The following is a 27154-nucleotide window of genomic DNA, read 5'->3' as shown; positions in this document are numbered from 1 at the left end:
TGTGGCAGCTGACAATGGAGCCCAGAGAGTCTCCAAGAAGCAGAAAAGGAAAAGTAAAAACAGAAGATGACCCATCTGAACCATTATCACCTCTACCAGATCACACATGTGGTCCCTCCGAACGGAGCCAAATCAGTTCGGAAGTTCAAGCTGTTAAATCCATGAAAGGACTATTGAATGAGTAACGTGAACCGACTTCACCACAGAGATTGAATCTGTGAACTGTTTTCCGCAGAGACTGAATCTGTGATATGTTACGTTAAACATGAAGTTATATATGTATATATGTTATTACGTTATGTTAAATGGGGGGATGACTATAAAGCTAAGAAGGGGGGAGTGTTGTGTATGTAACCTGTTCCACCTTAAGAGAGCTTAAGCCTGTTTCACCTTAAGAGATGTACTACTTTCTCAGGCTGCTGTAGACGTAATACCGGGGGTGAACACACCGGTACATAAGCACTGTGCAGTAATCTTGTATTCAGTATAGTCCCTACCTCCAACCAGTAAAGACCTGTTTTTATTGTTACTCATTAGTCTGTGTCTTAATTAACTAAATAATTCACAGACTTAACACGAGCCATCTACAGTTAGCCAGGGAATCCAAAAGACCGATTCCGCGAGAGGCAGTTGGGGTACCAACCACCGAGCCCTCGGCACCTCCCAGCTATAATGAGTCTTGGGTTGCGGGGGAGGAAACGGTGGAGTTAGTCGAAGAGATTCCTGAGGTAGAGCAACCCCAAGTAGTAGGGTCGAAGCCGGCACCGATGTGTCCTGCTCGACACCGGAGGCTCGGTCCGGACGAAGCGAATGGCGAGGACGGACCCCTCGTGAATCAGATCGTAATGCCCCACAGCGCACAACAGCTAAGGGCAATGATAAGCCACATCCCAAAACTCTCCGAGTCAGGAGATCCCTCCGTCCATTTTAGGGACGTGGAGCAGACCGCAGCAGTTAATGACTGCGATGGGGTAGAGCAGTCCAGAATGCTGCTGTTCTCCCTGGACAGCTCGATCCTCCAGTGTCTCTCTGACGAGAGCAAGAGAGGGCACAGGGAGTATGAGGTTTTACGGGACGAGGTCCTGGAGGTTATGGGGGAAGATGACGGAAGTCCGTTCCTCCGATTGGGTAGGACGGTACAGCTAGAGGGAGAGCCCCCACGGGTTTTCGCCGGAAGGTTGTGGCCAGTGTATCGGCGCAGCTGCCCGGGCGGGCCGGCCCGGGACGGACTGGACGCTGGTCAAAGGGCTCATTGGCTCCGGTGCCTGGTCACCAATTGCTTGCCACAGGTGAGGGAGCAGGCCAAAACATGGTTTGACCCCAATAACCCCCGCTCCACGGAGGAGTTAGTACTTGATCAGCTCACGATAGGTTACAGGAACAGCAGAAGTCAGGAAACACCTCCCCAGAAAGGAAAGGTGCATGAGGCAAAACCCGCAGCTCCAAGCAAGAAGGAGTGGAGGCAGGAAGGGAATCACCCTGTCCAAGCCAAGCTCAATTGCTACGGGTGCGGGAAGGATGGACATTGGCGCAAGGGCTGTAGAAATCCGTGGAAGGATAATAGAGGGAAATTTCCCGCAGTCCAAGCCCAAGCCCAGACCGCCGCCTCAGCACCAGCCCAAAACCAAACCGTAGCTCCTGCCCCAGCACCAGGAGCTGGTGCAGTTGTGGATCCTGCTGCGATTGAATCGATTTTAGAGACAATGCGGTCTCTGATGATTTCGCAGGGGAAAATAGCTGTCGCCACCGGCCTTGTCGTTCCCGTAACCCCGACAGTTGTGCCCAATTGACTAGAGCCAGCGCAGCCTGTCGACCTGTGTCCTCTAGAAAGACATGCACAGGAAGAGACCTCCTGTAAAATGGAGGAATACCTGCGGTGCCAGGTTGCGGAGGCTAAGTTAGTTGAGCAGGTTTTAAGGGAGGAGAACTCCAGGTTAACAGCGAGGGCTGGCAGTTTAGAGCGTCAGCTAAGGGTTTTTAAAATGGTTCATGACCAGTGTAAACTGTTTAAGCCAGGTGCAAAAGAACCAGCAGGGAAAGCCAGGTCTGAGAGTAAAAGCAATGGGCCTGAGGCAAGTAAAGAGTCACAGACCACACAAGCTGGCGTTGCAGCCTGCTTGAGGGGAGGAGCCATCCCGCCCACCTGGGAGGCTTCCCCGATGGCCTGGGACTCGGACGAGGAGGGACCCGAACAGCAAGGTCCCGCCCTCGACACGATTCTGGAGGAGGAGGAGTCGGAGGACGGAGGTTCCGCCCTCAACTCGAGCGTGGGGGAGGTAGAAATTGGGGGCAGAGATCCTCCACCTGTAAGGACAGGTGGGGAGGAGCCGTCTGCCACAGACCCAATTCCCAAAGGGGCGGAGCCTGAGGGGAGGGAGCCGAAGCCCACAGTCGTGGAAGAGCCACGGGCTGTGAGAGCCAAAGTCCCACCCAAAGGTCCACTCGCCAAGGGAGCCTGCCCAAATCCCAAAGGGGTGGAGCCTGAGGGAAGGGAGCCGAAGCCTACTGTCGTGGAAGAGCCACGGGCTGCGAGAGCTGAGGTCCCACCCAAAGGCCCACTCGCTAAGGGAGCCACGCCCAAAGTACCTTCTCGCAGGTCGGCCCGAACGCCTCAGCCTGTAAAGTCTTGGCCCGAGTCACCCACTCCCAGTAGACACCGACTTCAGAAATCATTTAAAATCAAATCAAATCAAATCAAAAATCAAATCAAATCAACTTTTATTGTCATTGTTAGTGCACAAGTGCAGTACAACGAAATGTAGGCTTGCGGCTCCCGAGAGTGTACAATTTGGATTAGGACACTTAAACATTTCAACATACATTTGTACATATATATTAGCATAAATATGACCATAATAAAGTGAATAAAGTGCATCGGCAGATGTGCAGGCTTTAGTGTTTATTTGTGGAGTTCAGTAGGATGACAGCCCTGGGAAAGAAGCTGTTCCTAAATCTGGTCGTACGGGTGCGAATGCATCTGTAGCGTCTTCCAGATGGTAGGAGGGCGAACAGACTGTGGCTGGGGTGGGTAGGGTCTTTGATGATGGTCCGTGCCCTCCGTAGGCAGCGTTTCTGATATATATGTTCTATGGTCGGTAGCCGGGTGCCGGTAATGCGTTGGGCAGTTTTGACTACACGCTGCAGGGCTTTCCGGTCATGGGAGCTACAGCCGCCGTACCATACCGTGATACAGTTTGTCAGGATGCTCTCTATAGTGCAGCGGTAGAAGTTAGAGAGGATCGGGGGTGACAGATTACATCCCTTCAGCCTCCTCAAGAAATATAGGCGCTGCTGGGCCTTCTTCACCAGAGAGGAGGTGTTGAGGGACCAGGAGAGGTCTTCCGTGATGTGGACTCCGAGGAACTTAAAGCTGGCCACCCTTTCCACCTCCTGTGGATGGGGGTGTGACTTCCGCCTTTGGACTTCCTGAAGTCCACGATTATTTCCTTTGTTTTCTTGGTGTTAAGGGCCAGGTTGTTGTCGGCGCACCACTTCACGAGATGCTGGACCTCCTCCCTGTAGGCTGACTCATCATTGTTGGTGATCTGGCCTACTACTGTGGTGTCATCTGCAAACTTGATGATGGTGTTGGAACCATTAACAGCCACACAGTCGTGGGTGAAGAGGGAGTAGAGGAGGGGGCTCAGCACACATCCTTGTGGGGCCCCCGTGTTCAGGGTCAGAGGGGGGGGAGGTGTGGTTGCCTAATTTGACAGACTGGGGTCTGTTTGTTAGGAAGTCCAGGGTCCAGTTGCAGAGGGAAGTGTTCAGGCCAAGAGTTTGGAGTTTGGTGGCTAGCTTATTGGGGACGATAGTGTTGAATGCTGAGCTGTAGTCTATAAACAACATTCTGATGTAGGTCTCCTTACCATCTAGGTGATTCAGTGCCGAGTGTAGAGCAGTAGTGATTGCATCCTCCGTTGATCTGTTTGCCCGATAGGCAAACTGGTGTTGGTCAAGGGAGGCAGGAACACTGGCTTTGATGTGGGCTAAGACCAGTCTCTCGAAACACTGTCCCCGTTTAACAGCAAAAGGCTGCGGGGAACCAGAGATACAGGTCACTGCAGCCTCGCCACAGGGAGCGGTGAGCTGCAGTCCGATCAGGGATTAGGCAAGCCGCCCGGGGACGGGCGGCGCTGTACATAAGTTTAGTTTAAGTTTTAAGGTGATTCGTTGTTTGTACACTGTAAAAAGGTCAAACATTCGCAAAAGTATGAGAATAGAGGGGAATGGAGGGAGCATTATGTGCGGGTAGAAGAAGAGACACCCGTTTAGATTTTGCTGCTCTGTATAAAGTTAAAGTTTCCCTCCCTCCTCTGTATTTTTTTTTTGATGTGTATTCATGTGTTTTTGGATTTTCGTATGTATTTCATTTTATTATTGAAGTTTATTAGACGTGATTATTATTATTTGATAATGTGTATGTACCAGGTGATGTAGGGGTATAAGGCCCCCCTCCATGCCTGGAAGTAAGTTGTAAAATTTTTTAACTCCAAGGTATTGCCATCTATAGATGCTTAATGTACACTAGATTTTTCTGAAATGGGAAATGCATGTGTCGTGGGGTCATGGATAGGTAAACACTGGGGATGGTTAGATTGTGGAAGGACAGAACATTTTTCTCACCCGGAATTATGATACTCCAAGCAAGTTACAGTATCAGGGGGGAGTGTAGGATTCGCAAAATTGGATTTCATATTAATAAGGATCAATGGGTAGAAGAGGCCATGATTTTAAAGACTGTTTTAAAAGAAGCCCAGAAAAGGGGGGCATACAAAATGGCCGCCGTATCATGTGACCAGCTTATTGGGACACTTTAAAATGGTTCCTGCACAACCTCAGACAACTATGTGGATTGAACCCATAGCAAGTTCTGGAAGCTGTTTTCTGAGAGGAAAAAAAAAGCCAGACCCACAGGCATGCATACGGATTAGATGCTTGGAGACAGAGGCCATCTAAATGTTGACCCAGACGAAAGAGACAATAACATATTCATGAGGACAACACCAAGGGCTCGGTAACAGGATCAGCACGAAATTAACAACAATGAAAGCCATTTCAAACCAGAGATGGGCCTGTTACCAGCCGCTTAAAATGATTTTAAATATAATAACTGCCCCGCTGTGCTCAAAGCCCACCAAAAGTTAAAACAAAGACTCACTTGATTTTGGGCAGGAAGTGAAGCCTCAGGAAGAAAGGTATAACTGAAGAGACTTTTCAGCAGTTGAGACAAGCAGAAGCACCGGGTTGGAAGTGACACTCGAGGCAAGCTGAACAAGCAGCTTGGAGGACACGGCAGTGGGACACGACTCGGCAGGGGCAACAACCCCAGGGACAGCTTGGACGAGTTGAGACACAGGACCAGGACGCAGCACCCTGGAACGCAGCTTGAGGAGGAAGACACAGCTCGGGAGAAGACGTTGGAGGAAGCTTGAATCAACAAGCTCGGACAGTCACAAAGAGAGCGGAGAAAAAGGACAGTTTAAAATCGGACAGTCGTTGCAGCCCCAGCAGCCTCGTTTTCAAAACCTTGCACTTCCTAGTGGGATTGGTGAGCATGTTTCTGGCCCTTCACAATCAGATCTAGTTAGGTTTAATAAGGGGGTGGATTTAAGGGTACAATTAACATGAGTTGTTGTCCCTCGATGTTCCATGTGTTTCTTTATTTCATGATGATCTTTGTAGAGTATAAGATGCCTGTATTTGCCTTAGTTAGTATAATGTCGTTATGATTTGTTTGTATTTGTTTTTCCCTCCCATGTACCGTACTCTTGTCTTTGTTGCATTTGATTTGATATTTTTCCATTTGCAATAAAATTTCATTTTTATTCATCAAACTTGGTCTACAAGAGTCTTCTCTGCATTGCAGTTCCTGCACCTAAGTCCAGATTATAGAATCTAAGGGGTGAGTGGGTCGAACCACTCAAAGTTTTACTGTGCAAGAGAGAAAGGCCTCTAGAGTGAGAAACCTCAGGGAAACCTCTCGAGGAAAACCCCTTACACCTCCTGCACTGTCCCTCTCACTACTACCTGCTCCTGCTCACTCAAGTTGGGTGCGCCACCTCAACCTAGTCCCTTCATTATTTTATAAACCTCAATTAAATTGCCCAAGTCTATACTTTTCTAAAGTATACATACTCAGCTCCTTGGGACTATCTGGGTAACTAAGGTGTTTTTGTTGGGATACCGCAGCAAACGTGGGAGCCGAGACCAGAGCTATTGAACACACAACTGCTTTATTCCAACCACATGACAAACAGGAACTAGAAAAGCCCGCGCATCCACTTAAATACTTCCCAGACAGGAAGTGCTCCCGGCAGCCTGTCCCTGCGGGAAACAAGTTGCTGGAGGAAAGGGCCCCCGGCTGGGAGCTTCTGCTTAGACTGTCTGTGCCGCCGTGAGCGGATTATGTCCAGTGGTGGCGTGTCGCCACAGAGCTCCCCCCAGAATCCGCTTAGGAGGAGTGGACGAGTCGTGACGGTGGTCTAATGGTTCTGCCGCAGCGGCTCTGAGTGGTCGCCGGTCTGGTTGGTTGGGTCAGGCGGTTCGCCGCCGGCTGTGCTGGCTTGCCGGGGGGACGGCCTCTAGTTGGAGGCTGGGCCACGGGGACCTGTTCCCCTGGTTCTGTGTGTGCTGGTTTGAGCCGGTCGATGGAGACTGTCTCGACCCTGTCGCCGAGTCGCAGCTTGAAGACCTTGTCCCCGGTTTGTAGTACCTCGTACGGACCGTCGTACGGGGGTCGCAGGGGCCCGCGGTGCGCGTCGTGTCGCACGAAGATGAAGCGCGCCTGCTGTAAATTTGGCGGGACGTGAGGTGCGAGTTCGCCGTGTCGGTTGACCGGAAGTGGGGCGAACTGCTGAGCGGAAGAGAAAGAGTCGAGCCGCTGCTGTTCGGCCGACCAAGGCTTGGTAGGCTCCGGAAGGAATTCGCCTGGGACGCGCAGCGGTTGTCCGTAGACTAACTCCGCTGCCGAGGACTGGAGGTCTTCCTTGACCGCGGTGCGTAGGCCGAGTAGCACCCACGGTAGGCGGTCAGTCCAGGTACTGTCCTGCAGGCCGGCGCGGAGTGAGGCCTTGAGTGACCTGTGGAAGCGTTCACAAAGTCCGTTGGCCTGCGGGTGGTACGCCGTGGTGCGGTGGAGCGTCACCCCGAGGTTGCGTGCTGTGGCCGTCCAGAGTTCGGAGCTGAACTGGGCGCCTCTGTCGGAGGTTATGTCGGCCGGTACGCCGAACCTCGCAACCCAGGTGTTAACGAACGCCCCGGCGATGTCGGCTGTGGTGGTGGAGGTCAGCGGCACTGCCTCAGGCCAGCATGTGTAGCGGTCGACCATCGTGAGGAGATAAGTTTGGCCTTGCGATGGCGGCAGGGGACCGACAATGTCGACGTGTACGTGGTCGAAGCGGCGGCTGGGTACCTCGAAGTCTCCCAGGGGTGCTTTGGTGTGCAGCTGTACCTTAGCCCGTTGGCAGGCGAGGCAGGAGGTGGCCCAAGTCCGAACATCTCTGCTGAGGCCGCGCCAGACAAAGCGCTTGGAGAGGAGTTTGACGGATGCGCGGGAACCCGGGTGAGAGAGCCCGTGGAGCGCGTCGAAGACGTCGCGGCGCCAGGTCTCAGGGACGACCGGCCTGGGTTGGCCGAGTGAGACGTCGCACGTGACTGCCGTGGCTTCGGGCCCGTGCGCGACCTTGGCTAGGCGTAGCCCTGGCAGGCTGGTAGCCGCCGAGAGGAGGTCTGGGTCCATGAGCTGGGCCGCTGCTAGTTGTGCGTAGTCGACTGCGAGGTGATTCGCACAGACGGCGGGACGGGAAAGGCAGTCGGCGACCACGATGTCTCTACCGGAGACGTGCTGAATGTCCGTAGTAAACTCGGAGACGGCCGCGAGCTGGCGTTGCTGCCTAGCGGACCAGGGTTCGGTGTGCTTGGCCATCGCGTATGTGAGTGGCTTGTGGTCCACATACGCGGTGAAGGGGCGGCCTTCCAGGAGGAACCTGAAATGGCGGACCGACAGGTGGAGTGCGAGAAGCTCGCGGTCGAAAGTGGAGTATTTGACCTCCGGGGGGCGCAGTTGGCGGCTGTAGAAGGCAAGTGGCTGCCACGCACCATTGACCCACTGCTCGAACACGGCCCCGACCGCGTGGTCGGAGGCGTCGGTGGTGAGCGCGACCCGGGCATCGGCCCTCGGGTGCGCGAGCAGAGTGGCGTCGGTGAGCGCGTTTTTGGTGGCGTCGAAGGCGGCTGCCGTGTCAGTGGTCCAGGCTACGGCCATCTTGCCGGATTTTCCTCAGAGGGCGTCGTATAGGGGCTTCATGAGGGCTGCGGCTCTGGGGATGAACCTGTTGTAGAAGTTCACCATCCCGAGGAACTCCTGGAGGCCCTTGATGGTTGTGGGGCGGGGGAATTGCTGGGCGGCCTGCACCTTGTTGGGCAGGGGGACGGCCCCAGCAGGGGTGATGTGGTGACCGAGAAAATCGATCTCGGTTAGGCCGAATTGGCACTTCGCCGGGCTGAGGATGAGCCCGTGTTGGGCTAGGCGCCCGAACAGGATGCGAAGGTGTTCGAGGTGTTCCTGTTTGGAGGAGCTGGCCACGAGAATGTCGTCTAGATAGACGAATAGGAAGTTCAGGTCCCGGAGGACTGAGTCCATAAGGCGCTGGAAAGCCTGTGCTGCATTCTTGAGGCCGAAGGGCATCCTCAGGAACTCAAACAGGCCGAATGGGGTGATGACGGCCGTTTTGGGGATGTCCGCGGGGTGTACGGGGACTTGGTGGTAACCGCGCACCAGGTCGACTTTGGAAAAGACGGTTCGTCCGGCCAGTCGGGCCGAGAAGTCCTGGATGTGTGGCACCGGGTATCGATCTGGGGTGGTGGCGTCGTTGAGGCGGCGGTAGTCCCCACAAGGGCGCCAGCCTCCGCCGGGCTTGGGGGCGATGTGGAGGGGCGAGGCCCAAGGGCTGCTGGAGCGGCGGATGATGCCGAGTTGTTCCATGTTGGTGAACTCGACCCGCGCGATTTCCAGCTTGGCCGGGTTGAGTCTGCGGGCGTGGGCAAAAACTGGGGGGCCGGTGGTGGGGATATAGTGTTCCACACCGTGCTTGGCGGTTTTGGCCGAAAAGGTCGGGTTAGTGAGGGCGGGAAACTCAGCTAGGAGTGCCGAGTAGTCGTCCGTGGCTCTGGCGAGGCAGTAGGTCATCAGGCCGGCCGAACGGGCCGGGGTAAAGGCGCCGGGGATGGGGGCCATAGTGTTGATGTCGACGAGGCGGTGCCTCGGAATGTCGACAAGGAGGCCATGGGCGCGTAGGAAGTCGGCGCCGATGAGTGGGCAGAGGACCTTGGCTGTGAGGAACTCCCAGCGGTAGTGGCGGCCCGCGAGGTCGAGCGTGACCATGCGGGTGCCATATGTGCGGATTTCAGAGCCGTTGGCTGCAGCCAGTGTGATACCCCATGTGCCGCGTTGGATCTCGAGGGCGGAGGCGGGGGTGATGCTGTGCTGGGCCCCTGTGTCGCACAGAAATCGGCGGTTGGTTCTGTCGTCAGTGACGTACAGTAGGGGCTCCTTCTGCCCCGCGGCCATCGCGGGGGCCGGTGCGGGGGGGTGTTTGAAGGAACACGGTGGCGTGCAGCGTTGAGCCCTAGCGCCAAAACGGGTGTGGTAGTAGCAGTGACCCGGAGTGGTAGGGCGGTCGGGCCTAGCGGCCCGGGAAGACCACGTGGTCGTTGCCGTGAGGTCGGGCGCGGCGTCGCGAGCGGCCTGTGCGGAGAGCAGCCGGTCGGCCTTTTCGGCTATATCATTCAGGTCCGTGGAGTCAGAATCGACAATGAGCGGGCGGATGCTGGCGGGGAGCTGCCGAATGAAAAGCGTGCGAAAAAGGGCGCCGGGATTTTTGTCGTCTGAGAGGGACAGCATGTGGGAAAGCAGGTCTGATGGTGAAGCGTCACCAAGGCCGGGGAGGTTCAGGAGTTGGCAGTGGTGCTGGTAAGAGGACGTTTGAAATTTTTTAAGTAGCGCAGCCTTCAGATGTTCGTACTTGCCCTCCGTTGGTGGATTCTGCAGCGCTGCCCAAACCTTGGGGACTGTAGCGTAGGTGAGCGAGGCGACGAGGTAGTCGTACTTCGTGGCGTCGACTGTAATGCCTTTCAGCCGGAATCTGGACTCAGCTTGAACGAACCAGGCTTCGGCGAGGTTCTCCCAAAAGTCTGGTAATTTAACCGTGACTGCGTTTGTATCCGCCATGCTAGCTTAGGATTCGTCCTGAGCGTCGGGGTCACCAGTGTTGGGATACCGCGGCAAACGTGGGAGCCGAGACCAGAGCTATTGAACACACAACTGCTTTATTCCAACCACATGACAAACAGGAACTAGAAAAGCCCGCGCATCCACTTAAATACTTCCCAGACAGGAAGTGCTCCCGGCAGCCTGTCCCTGCGGGAAACAAGTTGCTGGAGGAAAGGGCCCCCGGCTGGGGGCTTCTGCTTAGACTGTCTGTGCCGCCGTGAGCGGATTATGTCCAGTGGTGGCGTGTCGCCACATTTTAAACAAGGTATTAAACTTGTGGCCTTCCTCTGTACCCTTTCCAAAGCCTCAATATCCCCCACCACGTGAGAAGACCAAAACTGGACACAGTATTCTAACTGAGGCCTAACCAAGGTCTTGTACAAGGACAAACGTTCTTTTGTAGTGAATTGTCCTGTGAATACAACTTAAAACCTTGTTTGTTTTAGCTATAGCCTCACAACATTGGTCAGGAACCTTTAAAGAGTGATGCACTACTGACAATCTCAGCCACCTCGCTCTCGGCCTTGAGAACTTCCAATTTTTGAATCCTCCCTCCTTTATGACTAGGACCTCCAGGGGGCTTGCTTGCAAAAAAATGTTCTTGCAGCAATCTCAGAGAGCAATCTGCCAGAAGACAATGTAACCTCCATTGAAAAGGTGCATTCCCTCTTTAAATAGGCTTCTGGAGCCCCGTCGGAAAGTATGCACTGAAAATGGGTGGACTTCCTGTTCCCGACCCGATTAGGTGGGAAATCCACCAGTCAAATTTAAATTTCAGGCCTGGAGTTAAAATACCACAGGCCTGAAATCTAGGCCAGCAAGTGCCTTTCACACTCGTTCAGGTCCACACCTGCCCGAAACCCACTCCTGGTTAAAATCAACCACTATCATTGTGGTTGAAAAAGCATCACAAGACTTGCTAACACTTAAGCCACACTTACTCTATTAGTGCCAGAGAACTGTTTCAGCTGTGCCTCAACCTTCTGATTTAATGAAGTTTGCGTAGAATAAGAGCAGCATGATTTCACATACCACTTATCCTGCTGTACACTCTCTCCAAGGCAGTATCTCGCCTCGAACTCTGTCCTTTGATTACTTCAGTTCAACTGTAAAGTTAGTCAGCAGTTGCTGAAGTATGCATTAGGCTATGGTAAATCTGTGACTTTCTGTTAGCACTCCAGTACAATTTCTATAAAGCTTTCTGCACCTTCATTATCAAGGCTAATTTCACGGGACATCACTTTCTTATAGCTGTCTCCAGCTGCACCCTGCTGTTATGCGAGTTTTATATATAAAAAATGCTTGTTATTATCTTGTCTAAAACCTTACAAACAGTATCAGTTCAGACGTGACATAGTGTAATTTGCCTCTCTCTTTTGTAACATTTTGGGATAATGGTTACTTCGGTAGTTTGTGAAGAAATTTTCATTCCAGGGATTCTGTACAGATTTCCTGTGGAATTTCAACCAACTGTGTGGACATGTTTTTGTAACACTCTGATGGAAACGTACAATTGCTTTGTCCTTAGATGTTTGTTGAAATTTCTCTCTTATTTTATAAAGGCATTCTGTGACTCAATTGCTCTTTCTAATTTTCTACTTTCTAATGCAGAAATAAATGGCAACTTTTCATTTCTGAGGAAGCTATCCAACATTGATCCTATCCATTCCAATATATAGGCCCCGATATTTGCAGGAAGGTGTGGGGTGGGTGGGGTGTTTGTGGTGTATGTAACCTGTTCCACCTTAAGAGAACTTAAGCCTGTTCCACCTTAAGAGATGTACTACTTTCTCTGGCTGCTGTATACGTAATACCGGTGGTGACCACTGGTATATAAGTACTGTGTAGTGATATTGTATTTAGTATAGTCCTGACCTCCAACTAGTAAAGACCTGTTGAAACTTTATTCTTGTAGTCTGTGTCAGTAATTCATCTTAATACAACTGGAACACACAGACTTAACAGTGGCGACGAGTCCGATTCTTACCCTGCGGCAGTTTATATCCACGGCGGCTTCGTCCACAGAACGGGCGTCGAAGAGAGGCATCCACCCTCATCACCCTGCTGGAAGACACGTCGCGCGGCAGGCATCGAGAACCCGGAGTGCAGAAGACATCCTGAACTCGAAGCCTCCATCAGCGGCAGTCAGCTATCTTCTTTCTACCTTGGTGGTGGGTAAGCCGGTCAGCAACGCGAGCAGAAAGTCGGCCGCGTTGGCTGTACAGACGGGGGGAGGAAGACGGAGCAATAAGGGCGGTGAGATCGATCGCGACCGGAGATAAGGGCCGGGCCGCATTCGGGCCGAAAGGCGCAGCGCGGGGACATCGATCGCGGCTGGTGATAAGGGCCGGGCCGCTTTCGGGCCAAAAAGGCGCAGCGTCTGGGGTGACTGAAGGCGCGAGAGCCGCGGTGAAGGCGAACACAGCCGGTGCTAATAACCGGGCTGCAAGAAGGGCTGCGAGGCGCGACATCGGGGAAGCGCGAATGCCCGAGGGAGCCGCGGTGAAGCGGAGACAGCGTCGGGGGAGTTACTAACCGCTGGGAAAGGGGAGCAGCAGCGGCACGCCAAACGCCATTGCAGCCAGTGGGTGAAGACCGCCAAGCGCGGGAAAACCGCCATTTTGTAGGCGGAGGACGAAGACAAGAGCGGGAAGCCACCATCTTGGGATAAAAAAAAATAAAATAAAATAAATTGCAACGATGCCTAAACATGGGAACATTAATACCTTTGATAGTGACATCGAAGATTGGGCCATGTATGTAGAACGCATACAAAATTATTGTAAAGCAAATAAAATCCCAGATGCAGAGAAAGCACTAACTTTATTGAACTTAATGGGTGCGAAGACATACGGGCAATTGAAACACCTTTTATCACCAGATGAACCGGCGGATAAGACGTTCGAGGAGATTGTTACTGTCCTGAAAAATCATCTAAACCCCACGCCGCTGATGCTAGCGGAACGATTTAAATTTTACAGCAGAAGGCAGCTGAAGGATGAAAGCAATGCTGAATATTTAATGGAATTGCGTAAGCTAGCAAAGTACTGTCAGTTTGGAACGGGACTAACAGACGCGCTAAGAGATAAATTTGTGTGTGGATTATTAAAAGAAGATACACAAAAGCGACTGCTCGAGGAGAATGAGCTGACGCTTGAGAAAGCGGTCACTATGGCAGCAGCACATGAAGCCGCAGCGAGAGGCACGGCAGTAATGCAGCTACGGTCACCGGAACTCAGTACAAATAAATTGGGTTTGAGTACTGTAAAATGTTATCGTTGTGGAAAGACAACACACGATTAGAACCAGTGTTGGTTTAAAAACCAAGAATGCAGAACGTGTGGCAGGCTTGGCCACATAGCTAAAGTATGCCGGTCAGGAAAGAAGACCAGCAACAAAAAGTCACCGCAAGGAAAATACATAAAGGTGCACAAGGTGACAAAGACCAGTTCGAACGAACAGAAGTCAGATTCAGACGCTAGCAGTAATGAACTGGGTAGCTTAAGAGTACACAACGTTGGTAAGGATGCAGATCTCCAGACAATTTGGGTCACTCTTCAGATAGCAGGAGTCCAAGTAAAGATGAAATTGGACACTGGATCGGCATTGACGGTCATGAATAAGAAAGATTACAAAAGGTTATTCCAACATATTCCCCTACGGGATACGGAGATTATATTGAAAACATACACGGGGCAAAGAGTGTACCCCATCGGAAAGATAGAGGTAAAAGTGGTCCACGAGGGCGAAGAAAGCCAAGTAATGGACTTATATGTGCTACCTGAAGGAGGTCCACCACTACTGGGATGGGAGTGGATTAGGAAAATGAATATGGACTGGCACTCCTTAAAAGCACTAACAGTAGATTCCGGGGAAACAGATGTCAAACCTAAACGATTGTCCAAAATATTGGATGATGCTAAAGAGGTGTTCCAGCAAGGACTGGGAACACTGAAAGGAATTACGGCAAACATCAAGATTGATGAACATGCACAACCAAAACTTTTCAAAGCCAGACCGGTACCCTATGCAATACGACCTACTGTAGAAGCGGAACTGGAAGCGCTAGAATGTTCAGGTGTACTGTCTAAGGTAGATTGGAGTGAGTGGGCTACGCCCATTGTTCCCGTTATGAAACGTCCTTTGAGCAACAAGCCAGGAGAACCAGGGAAGGTTCGCATCTGTGGAGATTTCAAGATCACCGTTAATCCGGTGCTTCACACGGTGCAGTATCCGCTTCCGCGGATTGAGGATATTTTTGCTTCGTTGTCTGGCGGGAAACACTTCACCAAGATAGACCTGGCGCAGGCGTACTTGCAGATGGAGGTTGAAGAAGAGTCACGCCAGTACCTCACGATCAACATGCATAGAGGTTTGTACCGGTATAATAGGCTGGTTTTTGGAGTGGCATCGGCTCCGGCAATTTGGCAGAGGGCCATGGAGCAGGTATTACAGGGAATTCCAGGCACACAATGTTACCTGGATGATATTCTGATTACAGGTGATGGTGATGAAGAACACCTCGCAAACTTGGAACTGGTGCTCAACAGACTGAAAGAGTATGGACTTAGAGTTAATCGGCAGAAATGTGAGTTCTTTCAGAAGCGGATCTCGTACTGTGGTCATGTCATTGACCGGGAGGGGCTTCATAAGTCTCCTGACAAGATAGAGGCAGTTGTAAAGGCTCCCGCTCCGGATAATATCTCTCAGTTGAGGTCGTTTCTGGGATTGATTAACTATTACCATAAGTTTCTACCGAATCTATCCACGGTACTGCACCCGCTGAACGCTCTTTTACAGAAGGGGGTACCATGGGAATGGAGCGAAAACTGTAAGAAGGCATTTCGCAAAAGCAAAGAATTGATCACCTCAGAGGAAGTGTTGGCTCACTTCAACCCAACACTGCCTATTCGGTTGGCTTGTGATGCTTCTCAATATGGTATTGGGGCAGTACTCTCACACAAGTTGCCAAATGGCACGGAAAGGCCAGTCGCGTTTGCATCCAGATCATTGACCTCCGCTGAGCGCAACTGTGCGCAGATCGATAGGGAGGCTCTCAGCCTTGTATGGGGAGTGAAGAAGTTTAATCATTACCTGCAGGGCCAAAAATTCACACTTCTGACAGACCATCAGCCGTTTTTAACCCTAAGAAGGGTGTTTCGGTGATGACAGCACAGCGACTCCAGAGATGGTCCCTTTTCCTAGGGGCACATCAATATCAAATAGAATTCAAAGGTACAAAGCAGCATGGCAATGCTGATGGGCTGTCGTGCCTGCCACTACCTGAAGCGGAAGAGACGACGAAAGTTGACCCTGTTGAGTTATTTCATTCGACCATCATCGAGTGTTTACCAGTCACCAATGCAAGTATTGAAAGAGAAACCAGGAACGACCCGACACTGTCCCGAGTTTACGAGGTGACAGTGAAGGGATGACCAACACATGGTGATCCTCTGTTACCGGCATTCTCGGCAAGGCGAGACCAGCTGTCCGTCTGCCATGGTACTTTGATGTACGGGACAAGAGTGATTATTCCTCCCAAGTTACGGGAAAGAGTTCTAAAGGAACTGCATGAAGGTCATCTGGGGGGAGTTAAGATGAAAAGTCTTGCTAGGGCTTATGTATGGTGGCCAGGCATTGACCAACAGATAGAGGAGTTGACAAAAAGCTGCGCTGGGTGCCAAAAAGTGCAAAATGCACCTCCGATCGCACCGCTACACCCATGGGAATGGCCTTCAGCCCCATGGCAACGCATACATATTGACTTTGCTGGTCCATTCATGGACTCCATGTTCCTAATTGCGGTGGACGCACATTCCAAATGGCCAGAAGTGATCAAGATGAATACCACTACTTCAGAAATGACAATTGCGGTGTTAAGAACAATATTCGCAAGGAACGGATTGCCAGAACAGATATGTTCGGACAACGGACCACAGTTCGTGTCGGAAGAATTCCAAAAATTCTTAAAGAAGAATGGGGTGAAACATTATACCTCTGCCCCATATCATCCGGCGACAAACGGGTTGGCCGAGAGATTTGTCCAAACATTCAAAAAGGCAATAAAGGCCATGAACGATGATCAGATTCCGTTACAACACAAGGTGGACAATTTCCTAATGGCATATCGAAACGCCGCTCATGCAGTGACTAGCCAAAGTCCTGCCATGATGTTTTATAACAGGAGGTTGCGGTCCAGGTTGGACTTGTTAAAACCAAATGTGCGGAGGGAAGTGGAAAACAAACAGTTCTGGCATATTAATAACAAGTCCACTCGAAGTTTCGACGTAGGACAACCAGTGTTGGCAAGGGGCTATGGAAACGAAAAATGGCAGTCCGGAACAATTCGGGTCAGACAAGGACCTCTGATGTACACAGTAGATATTGGTAACAATGTGATAAGGCGTCATGCGGATCAACTGGTAGAATCAAGAGCAAGGGTCGAACCCATGGTTGCGACAGAGACAACTGTGGAAGACGTTAATGAACCTGAAGCATCTACCTCGGCAGGGACTGTACCTGATGATGACGTCCAATACATAGGAAACCAACAAGAAGAGTCACCTCAGCAACAAGAATCAGAGACCACTGAAAGGCGTTATCCAAACCGAATCAGAAGGCCTCCTCAGAGACTGAACCTTTGAACTGTTTATACCTGAAGTTATATATATGTATATATGTTATTATGTTATGTTAAATGGGGATATGACTGTTAAGCTAAAAAGGGAGGATTGTGGTGTATGTAACCTGTTCCACCTTAAGAGAACTTAAGCCTGTTCCACCTTAAGAGATGTACTACTTTCTCTGGCTGCTGTATACGTAATACCGGTGGTGACCACTGGTATATAAGTACTGTGTAGTGATATTATATTTAGTATAGTCCTGACCTCCAACTAGTAAAGACCTGTTGAAACTTTATTCTTGTAGTCTGTGTCAGTAATTAATCTTAATACAACTGGAACACACAGACTTAACAGTGTTGGTGCTCTTTTGCGGTCGGGAAACCTGGAAGAATGAGTTTCCCTCAGGTCCTGCCGAATTTAACGGCAGGACCTGACTACCATTTTTGGAATCCGTTTCCTGGCCACAGCCAGATTTAGAGACTGACTGACTGGCAGCAGGGTAGGCCTGCAGCACCAGGCCACAGCCGGGGAGCAGAGAGGAGGGAGGGAGAGATCAGTTGTCAGGGGGAACATTGATGGGAGGGTCCAGAGTGATTGTGGGTCGGGAGGGGCATCGATGGGGGAGTCCGGAGAGATCATGGGAGGAGGGGAGAAGATCGTAGAGGGGCCGTGGAAGGCATCGGGAGGGCATCGGATTGCGGTGGGGGGGGGGAGGGTGCGATCATTGGGGAGGTTAACAGGGTAGCTTGGTGGGCCGGGAGGAAGCACTCCTGCGCTTCCTGCTCCTCCTGGCCCACAAGTAGTGCTCGAAAGGCATTTATCTGTTCCATCCAGGAGTCCGGCCAGCCCTTGTTAAAGCTGGAATACAGACAAAATATGAAGCATGCGGCCTCATTAAAATATTTAAATGAGGGACCCGCCTCCTGAGAACAGGTTCGTGGTTGCCTGCCCCCCTCCCCCGTCCCACCTCCGTTGAAACCGCCCGTATTTGGGGTTAAATTTATCCCCATAGATTTTAAGTTATGGGGGGAAATTGGCTCACACCCCCTTTGGGGCACTAACTTTGCCAGGGTGCTACTTTTAGCGCCCCGAAAATGTTAGCACCCCCGCGCCTGAAATTCAATGGTAGCGCCCCAAGCAGGAGGCGGGGCACTACTAGAAGCGCTCCCCCTCCCTCTTGGGCGCTCCCATGGAATATCACGGCACTACATAAAGCAGCGCCAGGCACGCTGGCACATAGCGTCGTGGTACTGCAGGCCTCCCTCCCCTGATTAAAGGGGTGGGGCCTAGCGCAGCATGCACCGGGGCCCTGCTGGGCCACCAGGGAGCCAGGTGCTGGCAAAAAAGCCCGTCACTCAAGAGGAGTGCCAGGCTGACGAATCACGCCCGGCACCCCACAGCAGGAGGCCAGAGGGGGCAGGTGCTGGCAGGCGGCCCAAAATAAAAATGGCCACCCGGCACTTGCCCTTTAATTATCACTGCCCCGGCCACAAGAACGCCCCCCTGACCCTGTCGGACATAGCATACGACGGTAGGTCGGGGGCGTGAGCCAAGCTTGCGGCCGGGGCACTGCGCATGGTGATGTCATCATCGCAGGAGGCGCAGCGCCGCTACTGGCTACCACCTCCGCTAACCTCCCGCTGAATTTCGCGCCACGGGGCGCTAACGGGAGATGCAAAGCAACTGAATTTTTCCCCCATGTTCTTTTAGGCTGAGGTTATGATTAAGTTTTGCTTTTTTCATATATCTGCTTCCCATTACCTTTTTTTTAAGTCACCTCAGCAAAAACAGTGGAATTGCCTTGCTCCTAGCTTTCTGTCCACCTTTTTCTGTAATATCCTGCTAGGAGATGTGCAGGAGTGTGCAAGGGATATGCTCTCTTTGATTTCCTTCTCTGAGAGGATGCATCTCATCTCCATTCATTGCTCCCTTCAATCCTGAGATCACGAAGCCATTGTACGGGGAAAGCATAAGAACAAACCAATGCCCCACCATTGCTTCTGACGTGAAGTGGTGGAGTTCCAATTCATTACACTACTGTTTTGCTTTAACTTTCTGATTCAGCTTCAGAATTACATTGCTGTTTCAATCTATTTCTGATTTTGGGTAAGAGAATGTTAAATATTGTATTATCTGATAGATCTCTTGTGTGTGCCTTATACTGTAGTATTGATTTTGACATTCCCAGTAGGGGGCCGCAATCAAAGGCAGTGCAGTTTGGAGAATAAGTGACACACTGTTGTGATCCTATCTCTGCAAGATCAGCTACCATGCTTCTCCTTTCACGGCCTAAAAGGTTATGGCCTAGAAATTCAGTTGTTTGCGCCAGCCGCTAGCGCCTTAGGAGGAGGAGATGTGGGGCGCTAGGCGGCTAGCGGCCGGGCGCAGCACGATCTGCGCCTCTCCCCAACTTCAGTAAAGATTTAGCGGCGGCGCAAAGCCTTTGCACGCGCTCAGCTGCGCGCGCAGATCCTGACGTCATTTCATCGTGCAATGCCCTTTGTGCGCCCCAAACCGGAAATTCAGTGGTGCCGGCCTATTGTGCGCCTGGCGCCCCTAGCGACTGGTAGAGGGGAACGGTTCCCAGTTGCTGCGGGGCGCGGGGGGCGCAAATTAAAGGGCACTCCTCCTGCAGTAGAAAAGGCAGCCATTTTGCAACACTCCTTCTTTGTGAGAGACGGATCTTTGCAGAGAGACAAAGGTAGAGAGCTTTCTGGTTTGGCTCAACACTCGCACAGGTACTTGTGGCTTCAGGCCACAGCTTTGCACTTGTCTTTAACTTCAGAGCCATCTCATTGATTGGAAACATATAATGGGGGCTGCAATGGGTGCAAACGTTGGCCTTCTCCATTGCATTCAAAGGGCTCAGAGACGCCGTGAGAGAGTGGCAGTCATGGCCAGACGGAGTGGGGGCAACAGGCGTCGGCAAAGGAGGCCTTACCCACCCAGGGTATACCGCCAGCAGTTCTCATATCTGAACATGTCTGACGAGCAGTGTGTTCAGAGGCTGCGATTCCAAAGGGCGGTGGTCACTGAGATCTGCCACCTGCTTCGCGGAGGTCTGCAGCCACATCTGAGGAGCAGGACGTCTCTGTCGGTGGCAGTGAAGGTGACGGTGTCTCTCAACTTCTATGCCACCGGCTCCTTCCAATCCACTACTGGGGACATTTCCAACATCTCCCAGTTTGCCATACATTGCTGTATCCGCCAGGTGACCAATGCCCTTTTCAGAAGGAGACGTCAGTTCATCTCCTTCTCCATGGCCCTTGTCAAGCAGCAACAGCGTGCAATGGGCTTTGCAGCATTAGCGGGCTTCCCCATGGTGCAGGACGCCATTGACTGCACGCATGTGGCTTTGCGGGCACCTCTAGAGAATGCCGAGGATTACCGCAACCGGAAGGGCTACCATTCGCTCAACGTGCAGTTGGTGTGTGACCACAGGCAGCTCATCCTAGCTGTCAATGCCCGCTTTCCAGGCAGCAGCCACGATGCCTTCATCCTGCGCCAGACTTCTGTAGCAGACATGTTCCAGGCCCAGCCTCACCCATGAGGATGGCTTCTCAGGGACAAAGGCTATCCTTTGTGCACCTGGCTGCTGACCCCGCTCCGTGCGCCCAGCACCCCTGCTGAAGAGGGATACAATGACAGCCATCAAGCAACCAGGAACATCATTGAGCAAACAATTGGCGTCCTGAAGCAACGGTTCCGCTGTCTGGATCGTTCCGGAGGAGCCCTGCAGTATTCGCCTGAGCGAGTCTCCCATTTCGTGGTCATGTGCTGCATGCTGCACAACCTGGCTATCCGCAGGACTCAGCCACTGCCACCAGACATTGGAGGACCACCAGAGGAGGAAGAGGAGGAGGAGGAGGACCAGCACAGGAGGGAGGCAGAAAGTGCAAGGGCCGCCCGTCGGCGGCTTATTGAACGTCGGTTCTAGGCCCCCTCTCAGGGAATGGGGCACAAGATGAATGTAGCCGCTCCACAAGCCCTCAGCCGAGCAGGGCAACCAGGACTTCCAAAAGAAAGCATGGACAGTGCGATTTAAGAACATTTATTACTTTGATACCTCTGTGCCCTTCCCACATAACAAACTAATGGAGATAAGCCCCCCCCAAAAAACACAAATCGAGCAGTCTCGGCCTTTCCAAAAACACAAATACACCAGTCTCGGCCTTTCAAAAAACACAAATACACCAGTCTCGGCCTTTCAAAAAAACAAATCCACCCTCCCCCTTTAAGAGCTCACCGGCGCCAGAGTGTCTGCCGTCAATCAGCAGCTCGCCGCACCTGCGCTGCACCCGCCCTCGGGGGTTTCGCCCGGGCCGCCGGCTTAGCGCCTAATGATAGTCGTGCATCGCCTGTTTTAGCGCAGCAGCAACCTCTTGGGGCGATGCCACTGAATATCGGCGAAGGTGGCGCGAAGTTGCGCCGGGCGCAAACTTTAGCGGCCGCCCGGCTGTAGCACCCCAAACGTGGCTATACTGAATTTCTAGGCCTATGTTTTTCTAGGATTGACTACTGTTTGTCAGAACTCTCCTAATGTTAGACTTATGACTGACTTGTAATTAAGTCCTCTAACACTATGGCTCACCAGTCTCGTGGCTCTTCTCTGAAATGTGTCCAGTGCATGAATATTAGGGACAGATAGCTCCTTTGTAAGCAAGATCGAGAGTCCCACATGGTATGTTGCCTACCTGGTGCCAGGGTAAGGGACACCTCAAACCAGCTTGAAAGAATATTGGAGAGGGAGGGGGAGGATTCAGTCGTTGTGGTCCATGTTGGGACCAACAATATAGTGAGGAGTAGGCGAGAGGTCCTGTTTGGGGAGTACCAGGAACTAGGAGCTAAATTAAAGAACAGGACCTCAAGAGTTATCATCTCTGGATTATTACCTGAGCCACGTGCAAATTGGCATAGAGATAAGCTAAAGGAGTGGTGTGGGAAAGAGGTGTTCCATTTCATGGGGCCCAAATAAGCGTTCTTTATACAAATGCACAGAGCATAAGGAATAAATTGAATGAAATGCAGGCATGAATTCAAATTGGAGGGTATGACATGGTAGCAATTACTGAGACATGGCTGCAAGATGGTCAGGACTGGGAACTAAATATACCAGGTTATAAGGTCTACAGGACAGATAGGGAAAATGGCAGAGGGGGAGGATTAGCCTTAGTGATCAAGGATGAAATAATTTCAATGATAAGAGAGGATTTAAAGAGAGGTAAGCAGCCAATGGAGACCTTATGGGTTGAATTAAGAAATAGGAAATGATCTAAGACTGTATTGGGAGTTGTGTATAGGCCCCATGGTAGCAGCTCTGAAGGGCTAGATTGTATAAATGCAGAGATTAGACAAGTGTGTAGCAAAGGAAGAGTGGTTTTAATGGGGGGATTTTAACTTCCATATAGATTGGGAAAAGCAGACTAGCACCTGTCAGAAAGGTAGTGAATATCTTGAGTGTGTCCAAGATAGTTTTCTACAACAATATGGCTTAGAAGCAACAAGGGGGCAAGCCATATTACATTTAGTAATGAGTAATGAGCCAGTTAACAGCCTAACTGTGTGTGAACATTTATCCAATAGCAATCATAACATGATCGAGTTCAACGTAGTGTTTGAAAGGGAGAAACGCGAAACAGCTACTAAAATTTTAGATTTTGCTAAGGCCAACTTCAATGGGATGAGATAGAAATTGTCCACAGTAAACTGGGAAAATACGTTAATGGGTAAAACAACAGAAGATCAGTGGGAGATGTTTAACAAAGAATTTAATGTGATACAGAACCAGTTTATACTCCTGAGGGGCAAGAGCTCTATTTGCCCAAAAAAACAGCCATGGATAACTAAAGAGGTAAGGGACAGCATAAAACTAAAGGAAAAGGCATACAAAAATGCAAAAACTAGCACAGATCCTGGTGAATGGGAAAGATACAAAGAATAGCAAAGGGTCACAAAACAGACAGTAAAAGCTGCAAAAAGGGAGTATTAAAAGAAACTTGCAAGGGATATCAAAATCAATATGAAGAATTTTTACAGTTACATTAGGAAAAAGAGGGTGGTCAGGAGCAATATTGGCCCCTTAAAAACTGAAAGTGGTGATATTGTCAATGACAATGGGGAAATGTTGAATAATTACTTTGCGTCAGTATTTACTGTAGAAGAGGATAGCATGCCGGAAATCCCAAAGAAACTAATATTGAATCGGAGACAGGGACTCAATAAAATTAACGTAAGTAAATTAAAAGTAATGAAGAAAATAATGGCACTAAAGAGTGACAAATCCCCAGGGCCAGATAGTTTCCATCCCAGGGTTTTAAAGGAAGTAGGTGCCCTAACTATAATCTTCTCTGGATTCAGGAATCGTCCCTTTAGATTGGAAAATTGCACATGTCACTCCGCTTTTTAAGAATGGTGAGAGAGGGAAACCAGGGAATTATAGACCAGTTAGCCTAACAATTGTTGTCTGGAAATTGCTAGAGTCTATAATTAAGGATAGAGTGACTGAACACCTCGAAAATTTTCACTTGAACAGAGAAAGCCAGCATGGATTTGTGGAAGGTAGGTCATGCCTGATGCACCTGATTGAATTTTTTGAAGAGGTGACTAAAGTAGTGGACAGGGGAATGTCTATGGATATCGTTTATATGGACTTCCAAAAGGCATTTGATAAAGTCCTACATAAGAGACTGTTATCTAAGGTAGAAGCTCTTGGAATTGAGGGCAAATTATTGACCTGGTTAGGAAATTGACTGACTGGCAGGAAACAGAGAGTAGGGATAATGGGCAGGCACTCTAATTGGCAGGATGTGACTAGTGGTGTCCCGCAGGGATCTGTATTGGGGCCTCAAAAATTCACAATATTTATTAATGACTTAGATGATGGCATAGAAAGTCATATATCCAAATTTGCTGATGACACAAAGATAGGTGGCATTGTAGGCAGTGTAGATGAAGGCATAAAATTACAAAGGGATATTGATAGATTAAGTGAATGGGCAAAACTGTGGCAAATGGATTTCAATGTAAGCAAATGTGAGGTCATCCACTTTGGACCTAAAAAGGATAGAATAGGGTACTTTCTAAATGGTAAAAAGCTAAAAACAGTGGATGTCCAAAGAGACTTGAGTGTTCAGGTACATAGATCATTAAAAAGTCATGAACAGGTACAGAAAATGATCAGAAAGGCTAATGGAATGCTGGCCTTTATATCCAGAGGACTAGAGTACAAGGGGGTAGAAGTTATGCTGCAGCTGTACAAAACCCTGGTTAGCCCACGCCTGGAGTACTGTGAGCAGTTCTGGGCACCACACCTCAGGAAGGATATATTGGCCTTGGAGGGAGTACAGCGTAGGTTTACCAGAATGATTCAAGGGTTAAGATACGAGGAGAGATTGCACAAATTAGGGTTGCATTTCTTAGAATTTAGAAGGTTAAGGGGTGATCTGATCGAAGTTTTCAGGATATTACGGGGAACAGATAGGGTACATAGAGAGAAACTATTTCCGCTGGTTGGCGATTCTAGGACTAGGGGGCATAGTCTAAAAATTAGAGCCAAACCATTCAGGAGTGAAATTAGGAAACATTTCTACACACAAAGGATGGTAGAAGTTTGAAATTCTCTTCTGCAAACAACAATTGATGCTAGACCAATTGTTAATTTTAAATCGGAGATTGATAGCTTTTTGTTAACCAAAGGTATTAAGTGATATTGGCTAAAGGCGGGTATAAGGAGTTAGATCACAGATCAGCTATGATCTCATTGAATGGTGGAACAGGCTCAAGGGGCTGAATGGCCTACTCCTATTCCTATATTCCTATCTCCCTTTTGTCTCACTGGCCACAACTGGATGCAGTTCACAAAGTGTGGCCTGATTAGAGCAGTGTGCAGTTTGAGCATGACTTCTTCTGATTTATAATCTACTGTTCTGGCTATATAGTTCAGCATTCAATTCTTTGTATTGATTGATGTTCCGCAATAATTGGAAATGTTGCGTGTTCGGTCCACTAAAACCCCAAGATCTCTTTGGTCTTCACTTTTAGCCATTCCAATACAATTCATGGAGTACATATATTGTCCATTTTTTCTTCCTATGTACAGTAGCATTGAGAAATATGGACTTGTTATCAATACATGGGTGAAAAGATGGTTACAGACCTACAAAGCACCATGGAACATATGGCAATAATACATTTATCTTTAGGGGAGCCGCCATGCACAGAGATCCTAAACCTAGATGTAGTTTCCCTCAAGAAAGCTGTGACTATCACCTAAGAGTACCAATTCAAAGAAGGTTTTCAGTTCTGGACTTGACAGGCTGAGGAATTGAATTGAGAGAATCTTGGGTCTGTTCCCACACAAATCACTAGATGTGCTGAAGTAGAACCCAGCAGCCAGGCCATGCTAAGAAGAGGCATGGATGTGGCACCTGCTGTCAAAGTGATGCCACATTAGTCACACCTAACCAGACCTATCTAGGGACTGAAGAGGTGTATCAGAAGAAACACCCCATACACTGCCACTAAAAGAAACACAGGGATGTCAAATGTTAGGTGCACATGCATGATTCACTGTTTAGGGGAAATAAAATGGTGGCACATAATTTTAATGTAGCCTACTTATTAGTTGAGAAGGATTCCCCTCTCTTGTATTTTATAAAATAGTACATTGCAAATTGTCACTGCAGATCAAACACATCTCAATTCTTACAGCATTTGTTATGGCAAAGCAATTGTAAAGAGCTTCTGTTTATTTACAAGGATAATAGGTTAATGCAATTTCATACCCTTGATAATTCCACAGGGTTCTCATGATGATAATTAGCTTACACAAGATGATCTGTAACAAAACTTGTTTTTACAGCAGTTGCGACAGAACTCAAATTGCTCTTAAATGACGAAATGTCAAACGGAAGAGCTGGCTAGCAAAGAGTCAAACAGTGGTTAGACAGGGATAACTGAATCTATGGGGGTTCACAGACTCACATCTAGAATCACAGATTTATAACTGTTTTCAAGCATGAAAGTACAAATTGGATGGCTCGTCTGCATCCTTTGCACAGGCAGTAAGTGCTGTTTATTTAACAGCGCTGTTTGTCATGCTCATATTACTTACCACATGCTGAGTGCGGCTAGGCTAATATAACCAATCATTTTAGCCTGTGAACATATTTAAGCTCCAATTTGAACAAATCTAAGGAAGGTTTAAGTTTATGAAATATGTGATATATTTGTAGAGGTATAATAAATGACAAAACTTATTTTAATATTTTGGCCTCAAGTAATGTTTTTTTTTTTGCAAATATGAAGTTGTGTACTAAAAGGCACAAGTGAATTCTTCTCACACAATATTTGCCTTCATCTGAATAAGCAAATGTGGATTTCAACGGTTTCCAATAGCCCAAGATTACTAAACATGCAACTGTAATTTTGAAAATGACTAATATTCTAATTATGACCTCAGTGACATATTTGAGCAATAACTTTAATTTATTAGACATATATATGAGAAGATGAATGGCATTTGTGTTAAATATAGAAGGCTGTCTTGAATTACAAATTGCTACATAACTTTTGGAATGCTGCACCTGGCTAAAATTGTGATTATTCCATTTTCATGAAATACAATTGCAGCATAATTCAAACAAATGGACCCAGGCTGGATCAATAAAAGCAAAATGAAAAACTGGGGAGCCTGGAAATCTGAAATAAAAGCAGAAAATTCTACAAATAAACAGCAAGTCAGTCAATATCTGAAAAGGAAAGATGGTTCATATCCAAAACAATACATCTCTTCCAGATGCTGATCACCCTACTGTGCATTTCCAGCACTTCCTGTTTTTATTCCTGGCTGAAATAGATCGGGCTCAGTGGTCTGCATGCTTTAGATTGACTGCTTCTGCTCCTTTAGCACCTCATTTGATTATTGCCCCATATATGGTCCTTTACAAACTAAGCCATCACAAAGAACTGTGATTAATATTAACATGAGTTTGTACTTTTCAGTTCACTTCTATTGGTTTTTATTTAAAGATAACATCTAGATAACTGATAGGATGACGTTAGTGAACCTGACAGTGCTAAAAGCTAAATTAAATGCACAGTTGAAATGACAAGAGCTCTGAAGACAATTCATAAATCTACTGTTAATTCAGTTCTCTCTAAATGTTAGTTGTAGTAACTTCTTGCAGCTAATTCCCCTGACAATGTGGTCAGCATTTGCTGTTTAAATGATGTGTCAACCCAAATAAACACAAAAAGA

The sequence above is a fragment of the Somniosus microcephalus genome, chromosome 6 (assembly GCF_052327205.1).
Source record: "Somniosus microcephalus isolate GS21.2 chromosome 6, FLI_Smic_1.0, whole genome shotgun sequence".
In the NCBI taxonomy this organism is placed as follows: Eukaryota; Metazoa; Chordata; class Chondrichthyes; order Squaliformes; family Somniosidae; genus Somniosus; species Somniosus microcephalus.
This window is presented reverse-complemented; position numbering follows the sequence as displayed.